This window comes from Miscanthus floridulus, chromosome 2 (assembly GCF_019320115.1).
Source record: "Miscanthus floridulus cultivar M001 chromosome 2, ASM1932011v1, whole genome shotgun sequence".
Lineage (NCBI taxonomy): Eukaryota > Viridiplantae > Streptophyta > Magnoliopsida > Poales > Poaceae > Miscanthus > Miscanthus floridulus.
This window is the reverse complement of record NC_089581.1, coordinates 103,286,276-103,295,419: the sequence shown is the minus strand read 5'-3', so window position 1 is coordinate 103,295,419 and position 9,144 is coordinate 103,286,276.

Sequence of the window (9,144 nt, the reverse complement as noted above, 5' to 3'; positions counted from 1 at the left end):
AGCCACTATAGATAATGGGGACAGGGATCCCGATCTTCCGTCAGGTAGAGGTAACTATTGTTGTGGCGGAGAATGACACACTGATCCGGCTTCAGATCGAACCCTATAATCTTAGCACCACAACTCCTCTAGTTATCAACCAAGACACAGATCCGGTTGACCTCGCCAAGAAGGCTAATCCCTACCCACGCAATGAAGAACACAAGCAAGAACAAGAAAGAAAACAACCAAATTGCAGATGAATGATTAATCTCACGAAGTTGGGGTCTCATAAACTGATGAACGACGAAACTGTTCTTGATAGATTAATCTAAGCAAAACCCAAAACCTAATGATGGTGGTGGCGTATGATTATAAAGGTCTTAGAGTCATTGCCTACCTTAGACGTGCCCCCCTAACAGCTCAAAGATGATACACGACCCATTGGACCAGATACGGTGATGTAGCACCTAGACAGATTCTGGACGCTGACTTGTTTAAAAAATTCCTATGGATTTTGAAGATATTTTGATGTGAGACCACTTGGATTGGTTTCCTTATCAAATTAGCTTTCCAACCATATGTGGATCATCGAAAACGGAGTCTAGATGCGTCCTGGGTGACCAGTTTAAGGCAGACTGGTCCTGGAGGCCGAGGCAGACTCGAAATTATGTTTGACCGGGCCTCCGGTTTCTGTTGGATGTCCTTGTTGGTCATCATTGCCTCCACCTCTTCCTCTAATTCCCTCATGACTCTCTCCAATGTTTCTAATTAATATAACGTCATTAGGTAGCAATCTATTCTCAAAAGTATGAAAAGGATCACTTAAGAACGAGCTCACCTCTAAATTAAGTTTTCGCCTTCGAGCTTGGGTCATTGGACCTTGCATAATGATTGGAGGATTAGCGGGTGCATCTAAAGGAGTGATGTCCTCCTCATCCTCCCCCTCTTGAAACTGAGTTGTCCTCAACTCAAGCTCATCTTCTTCTCCCAAATAAGGTTTCAAATCTGCAATGTTAAAGGTGGGACTAACCCCGAACTCGGGTGGCAACTCAAGTTTGTAGGCATTATCATTTATTTTCTCAATTATCTTATAAGGACCAGCTGCTCTTGGCATTAATTTAGACTTACATAGCTCAGAAAATCTATCTTTTCTCAAATGTAACCAAACCAAATCACTCGGTTCAAATTTAATTTCTTGTCTACCTTTACTACCAGCAATTCTATACTTTTCATTTATTCTTTCAATATTTGCTTTAGTTGTTTCGTGCAACTTACTAATGAAATCAGCACGCTCTCTAGCATCACTATGTGTTCTTTCAATGGTAGGTAAAGGCAAAAGATCAATAGGTGCGTGGGGGTTAAAACCATACACTACCTGAAAAGGACTTACCTTGGTGGTGGAATGTTCCACCCTGTTATATGCAAACTCCACATGCGGCAAACACTCTTCCCACATCTTCAAATTGTGCTTCAAAATTGCTCTCAACATGGTGGATAATGTTTGATTCACTACCTCAGTTTGGCCATCAGTTTGGGGATGACATGTTGTAGAAAACAGCAGGTTGGTCCCCAGTTTATTCCACAAAGTGAGCCAAAAATGACTCAAGAATTTTGCATCGCGATCTGAAACAATAGTAGAAGGCATACCATGCAAGCAAACAATTTCTTGAAAGAAAAGGTCAGCAATATGAACATCATCGTCGCTCTTATGACATGGAATAAAATGTGCCATCTTAGAAAAATAATCAACCACCACAAAAATACTATCCCTCCCCCTCTTAGTCCTTGGCAAACCCAACATAAAATCCATAGATATATCAACCCAAGGAGTAGAAGGAACAGGTAGAGGCATATACAAACCATGTGGGTTCAACTGCGACTAGCTTTTTGACATGTGGCGCACCGAGCCACGTACCGTTCTATATCTTGCCTCATCCTTGGCCAAAAGAAATGTGCTGACAACACCTCCTCTGTGTTCTTGGCACCAAAATGTCCCATCAATCCACCTCCATGCGCCTCTTGCAACAACAAAAGACGAACGGGGCCAACTAGAATGCATAGGCGGTTAGCTCTAAACAAAAACCCATCATTGATCATAAACTTATTCCATGTACGTCCCTCTCTACAATTCAGCAACACGTCCTTAAAATCAGGATCAAGCGCATATTGTTCTTTTATTGATTCAAGCCCAAAAATCCGACAATCAAGTTGGGACAACAAGGTATATCGTCTAGATAAAGCATCATCAATCACATTATCCTTCCCTTTCTTGTGTTTGATAATATAAGGAAAAGATTTAATAAATTCAACCCATTTAGCATGCCTACTGTCGGTGTTTCGAATAAACACCAACTAGTAAATTTATATTTGTTGTGCGTTAGGCTCGGATGGTGTGCTAAAGGACACAAGGTTTATACTAGTTTGGGCAGAATATCCCTATGTCTAGTTTGCTGCTGCTCATGTTATTAGCACTAAAAAAGGTTCGTAGTAGGGGGTACAAACGGTCGAGAGAGGGATAGGTCCCAAGTCTCTGATGGAAAGGTCGAAAGGATGCCAAGAGTTCGGTTGCTGCTTGGATGTGTGTTATGTGATATGTTGTGTGTGTGGAATCGATCCATCCCTTTAGTGGGGTGCCCTGCCCTCCCTTTTATAGACCAAGGGGGAGCAGGGATTACAGATGGGAGAAAGAGGAAAAACCAGAGGTAGAGGACGTCCTTCGAAGGTGCCGGGTCTTCCTTTTCCCTTGAGCCTGCCCTGCTGACATGGCAGACGGTGCTAGGGATAGCATGTTCGCTGACCCTAATAAGGCCGTGCTCTGGCTTCGTTCAGCAAGTGGTTACGTCCCTTCCTACTCTGGTGGACGGTGCGGTGTGCCAGGGTGCCGAGCCATGACCCTATGGGGAGCAAACGGAGAAGTGACCATATGTCCGTTACTATAGGTGATGTGAGTTTCCTCCTGGATTGTAGTGGTTGTCATATGCTTATGTCAAGATCTGCGTCCAAGGGCTGATGGCGGCACCCATAACACTGTAAGACAAAAGTCAGTGCCTACAACACTGTTCGGGCGCTGTCATGCCTAGAAGGGCTTAAAGCTCTCATACCATCATATCCTGACGGTACTTGCCCATAGACGTGTAGGGTATGGTCCTTGATACTGCAGTTGACTTGAGTGTCCTGTCTTATTCCTGTGCTTGTCATTATGAAGGAGTAGGGCGTAGATGTTGGGCGAGGCGGAGCCAGCCCTCGGACATCGGGCGAGGCAGAGCCTATCCTTAGACGTCGGGCGAGATGGAGTCCAACCCTCAGGGGTCGAGCGAGGCGAAGCCAGCCCTAAACATCGGGTGAGGTGAAGTCCTGCCCTCGGATGTCGGGCGAGGCAGAGTCCAACCCTAGGGGGTCGAGCGAGGCGGAGCCAGCCCTAAACATTGGGCGAGGCAGAGCCATCCCAAAACATCAGCCGTGGTAGAGCCCTGCCATCGGACGTCGGGCGAGGCAAAGCCAGCCCTGGATGTTAGGCAAGGCAAAGTCCTAGCCTCGGACGTTAGGCAAGGTGGAGCCTGCCCTCGGACGTCGAGCAAGGCAGAGCCTACCCTCAGATGTCGGGCAAGGTGGAGCCAGCCCGGGACGTCGGGTGAGGCGGAGCCAATCTTCAATCGTTCGAGCAAGAAGTGTAGCTGTGTTCTTGTCTATTTGGAAGCATCAATGTTTGATGGTTATTAGCTCAACCTCATTGGGTACCCCAGTATTAGGTCCTCGATAGTAGCCCCTGAGCCTCCAGGTGATTCGGATTGAATCGCCCGGGGGGTGATTTGACTTGCCAGAGGGTGCACGCGAGCGCACCCGATGGGTGTAGCCCCCAAGCCCCCGAGTGATTCAGATAGAATCGCCTAGGGGGTATTTTGATTTGCCAGAGGGTGCGTGCGAGCGCACCCATCGGGTGTAGCCCTCGAGCCCTAGGTGATTCAGATAGAATTGCCCGGGGGGTAATTCGGACCCTTCGCGGGTATGGCTGTGAGATTTGGTGTTTGACAACTAGATAGTTTAAAGGGGAACCCTGGTATCCCATTTGTGGGGATTCGTCTAGGGTCAACCCGATTGAGACTTGATTATGGATCGAGACTTCGTTGAGGCTCGTGCTCCTAAGTTTTGGCCACTCACGGGCACATCCCTCGTTGGATGGCCATCGAAACTATTGGGCTAGCCCTCGAACTCCTGAGCCCTGGTGGGCCAGAGAAATGATTTTTGACCCGTATCCCCTTTGCGGGAAAAGAGTCCTGGTCTGCCCGGGATGGCAAAATGTCCGGCGCGACTTTGATGGGAAAGGATAGGGATCATGGATGCATATCCCACGACGTGACATGGTGGTGTATCATGGCAGGCACAAAGATCTAGGTGGACAGTTGCCCTTGTTGCATCCGTCACCCCTATAAAACCAAGGGGTTCGCCCCCAGGGTTCTGTACTTTGCCTCATCACCTTTGCATCTACAACCTCCGCCGCCAATCGCCTGAGCCTCCCACACCCGCATTGCAGCCACCGTCAAGCTCACATCCAACCACCCCCATTGCCTAATGGAGCAGTGGTGTAGGTTTGATATCACCCTTCAGCGCCTAGAGGGCCTCCTTTGCCATGGCCTCCTTTGCCCACAGACCACCACCGAGGAGTGGTGGCTACCCGATAATGAGGATGTGTCGTTGCCGCCCGAAGGGTATGTCGTATCCTTCACTCACTTCCACAAGCAAGGATTCACCACACCCGCCCACAAGTTTCTTCGGGGCTTGCTGCACTACTACAAGGTGGAGCTACAACATCTTACCCCCACTGGAGTCCAACACATTACGACATTCATTGCCCTTTGTGAGGGATTCCTAGGGATTAGTCCCCACTTCGACCTATGGTGGTATTTCTTTATCGTCACCCGCTTGAAGAAGCAGGAGAAGAGGTAAGAGATGAGCGTGCCGGTGGGATGTGCCGGCATTCATCTCCGCAACAACCAGGTAAACAAATACCCATCGATGCTTCTGTTGACCTCCAACAAGGGGTGGCATTCGCATTGGTTTTATGTCAAGGACGACGCAGCCGCCCCCTTGCCAGCGTTCTTCGGGCGCATTATCGAAGAGGTCTCAAAGCCATGGAAGTGGGGTGTCCTAGATAAAGACAAGAAGAAAATCCAGGACCATCTCACCGCCATCCAAATTCTGAAGGAGAGGGGCATGAAGGGGTCAGGGATCATCGGTGCCTATCACACATTGAGGGTGGCACCTCTGATGAGTCACGTGCTTCCTCTGTATCTGATGGCGCCTAGAGTGTCGTTTGAGGGGATGGCGCTTGCCGAGGGAGCGCTTCCCCCCTCTAAAGTGGTGTAGCACATCAAGGAGGCAATGGAGCCCTTGAAGGATGACGCTGGCATCGTTCTTGATTTCATGTATCTAGTGCCAGGGCACCCCCCCAATGTAGCCGAAACTAGGGTACATCAACTTTGTAAGTTCTCTTTCTCCGTGCCTCCTTTTTACTTGAATTCCCGACCCCTTGATGCTAACCTTGGGATAGCGGGACCAGCTGAAGAGACTTGTCTTCACAGATAGCTCAGCTCTGCTACCAAAGGACCCACTCATGGCGGTGGCGAATCGCACCGTAGCTGAGTGGGAGAAGAAGACAAAGGAGTTTAAGAGGAAGAAGAAGCAGCAGAAACAACAGACATGAGAGCGAGGAGAGGAGATAGACAGCGATGATGACAATAACAACGATGATGAGGAATATGATGAGGTAGTCGCAGACATCGAGTGCGGTGACCTAGGAGGTGAGGACGTGTTGATAGGTACCCACTCATCAATGTAGGGACCCTTCCCATTCCACGCAAGGGGAGGTGAGGCCATGAGGCCAGAGGAGGAGGCGGGCCAGATCGTCGGCCTGTCCCTAACACCATTAGGGGTGGGCAGATCTATCACCGTGCCCGAGGTGCCAGCGAGAGTGGGCAAATCCGCCACCACGCCCGTGGTGCCGAGAGAGGGTGGTGGCTCTGCTGCCGTGCCCCCAGATATGAGGGAGGCGAGCCCCTCGGCCTAGGAGTAGGGATAGGCTCAAAATGGCCCCCGCCCAATGAGGTGGAGTAGGGAACTAGGGGTTCGTCCCCCAAATGTCTCCACCACCCAACAGCGCCGACGTAAGTTGTCCATTCCTCTATTTTTCTCTATTTTTCATTCTTACTCATGCCTTTTGTTTCTTCTACAGCATCGGGAGACAGGTCAGGTGGGGCACTTCCATAGCACTAGCATCCAATAAGACCGTCGCCCTTCAGGCAAGGCAAGGGCCGCCGCCTGACGTCGCTCCCATTTTGGGCGAGAGCGGAGCCAGCATCACAGCCTCATCGGCTAGTCTAGCACCGCCCGTGCCCTCAGTGGGTCAAGCTATTGACGAGGCTGAGGAGGCACCCTTGGAGGTCACTGCTCAATCGGCGACGGAAGTGATGCCACAACCAACGTCGGGCCAGGTGGAGCTGTCTATGGCACCTGTTACGTCGACCACGATAGGTGCAACATAGCCGGATGAGGTCTCGCCGATGAAGGTAGAGGTGATGGTGGCTATTATAGATGGGTTGCAGCCAGGAGCTATGGTGGTAGCGCCCAAGGCAGCGGCGCATGCTGTGCCACCGATGGCCCTAGAGACGACGCCCGCCGTGGGCAGGACGGAGGGGGTCATGACCAAGGGACCCTCGGATGCCGCGGCGGTTGCCATGGGGACCGGTGGGGAGTTGTCCCTAGCCCTGACATTAGAGAGCCACCACCCACCCACGTGGGATGAGCCCTCGCTCTGGTGGGTGAGTCCGTGGGACCCGTCATTGGAACACTTCACCCTCGATGTTGCCGCCGAGGGCATGGAGCGGGAGAAGCTCCGTGAGGGGTTCACGGCCACACTAGAAGCTCTAAACTAGGCCAGTGGCGCCCTTCGAGACATCATCATTCCCACCAACTAGGTATCCATTTGGTCTTGCCTCCTGATCTCTTCTTTCTTCATCTATTTTTGCTTTCTGACCACCATCTTTTTTCAGTCTCTTATTGCTCGTAGCTAGGAGAAATCTCGGTTCCTTTGTGAACACAAGGAGGATTGGGACCGCCTTGTTGATGATGCATGACTAAATAGGGACATGACTACCTAGCTATACCAGAGGGTGGCCGAGTTGACTCCCCTTGTCGTGGAGGTGGACGATCTTCAATGGTGGGCGGCCGAGGCTTGCCGGGATGCGGAGCTCGTTGAGAATTCTTTTGATGAGCTATCGGTGTGGGTGCGGTGGGATTAGGAGGAGGCTGTCGGAGTGCAGAAGGAGTGGGATGAGCTGCTCTAGTGGGACATAGAGACCCGCCAACGGATCATTGACCTCCTGGCCGAGGCTTAGAAGGAGTGGGATCTTAGGTTGGTAGCCGAGGAGAGGTCCACGACCCTAGAGCAGAGGGCAAAACTAGACGTTGAGATGATCGCTTAGCTATGCATAGAGCGAGTTGAGCTACACCATACTGTGGAGAGGCTCTGCTCGAAGCACGGCGTGGCCTACGGGGAGCACGACCAGGCCATCAGAGAGTGCGACAAGGCGCAACAAAGGATCAGCTCCCTCCAGGTCGAGCTAGAGACCGTGAGAGCCTAGAAGCTAGAGGTCGAGGGTGCCACTACCGGACTGGCCATAGATCTTGCCAAGGTGAGGAGTCTTCTTCAGGTGGAGAGCAACGAGCTCGATATCCTAAAGGTTGCCCTTGGTGTGGTCTACGATGACCTGTAGGTGGTGCAGGTGGAGGGGACCAGCTCGCTCATGGCCCATGCCGCAGATATCATGGCACGGGTGTGCTAGCTGGAGAAGGAAGCTCTTCGCTCAGGGATCACCCAAGCCTTCACTGTCGCTTGCTCGCATTATGACGACAACATTGATTTTAAGGCAATGAGCCTTGGTTTCACGCTAGGTTATGAACCCTCCGAGCTAGATGACATAGAAGCAATGGTGACTCCTTTTGCAAAAACCCTGGCGAGCAGAATTGAAGACATGGTTCTCCCCGAGAGGGGGTAGTTAGTCGAATGAGTCCGATGGACATTTATCTATAATCTGTGGACAAGTGTTGGCACTTTTGTTTTTTGAAAACAGATTCACAACTTCATTTTGTTAAACAAATTTGTGATTTCATTTCGTTTGATTGAACTTGCTTTCTTCCCTTTTTGCATTCAAAAAAAGGTGCTCATGCAATCTGACCCTTCCATTTGTTAAGGCCATAGGGCCCGAGGTGTATAAGAGGGGAATTTTGATTGTGCCGGTGAGCAAAGTTACCATAGCCATCGGGGCATGGGCTTTTTGCAGTCTTTCCATGCATTCTCGGTTATTTGTTCCCATAGACCTTGCCGCTAACCTTAACATGAGGAAGAGGTCCAACGCAGTGACTGTTTCGAAAAAAGGAGGTATTTATACCTTTATCAGCCCCTGAGTGAGATCCGACCCCTTGCGGCCGCTGGGGCCGGATGTTACTGGAGACTGAAGTGAGGGTATCAAACTTACTCTTGTATTCGCACATACCCCTTACTTAGGATTTTAGCTATTGTTCTGTGACCATGCGTTTGGTCTCATTGTAAGCCCAGCCTTCCCTGAGCCCCCACACATGGCATGGATTCGGTCAAGGGTTGGCTCATTTTGTGTCTATAGCCCATCCACGGTTTTCACAACTGGAGGGGTTGAGGTGATGTCACTTGCCTCTATGGGTCGAGTGACGCGCTTGATGAGCTCGCTAACGGGGATGTTCGAATGGAATCTGGTCCCATAGCTCGTGACAGGGTCAACAAAGCCCTCGGGTGGCGTTCCATTGCTCCTTAACCCACCTTCCAATAGATTCCCCCTCAATGGGAATTCTATGGGCTCGGCTAGAGGCTAGATTGAACTAGAAGGTTGAGATGACCCTATCCGCCTCTATACAGTTTGGGCGAAGGCCGCTGAGGCTCATCTGTGTTTTCTCCCCTAGCTCTTGTTCGACGCGAGGTGGTCCCGGGCCCTTCATGGGCCAGCCTTTGAACCTCGGTCTCTCGATCCAGGATCGGGTGGCTTGAGCCCCCGAGCCCCTTCGGGTCTGATAGGGGTCGGCCGTGTTTCACGCGTCACCCCATCCTCGGTTTTTGCAACCAGAGGGGCTGAGCTA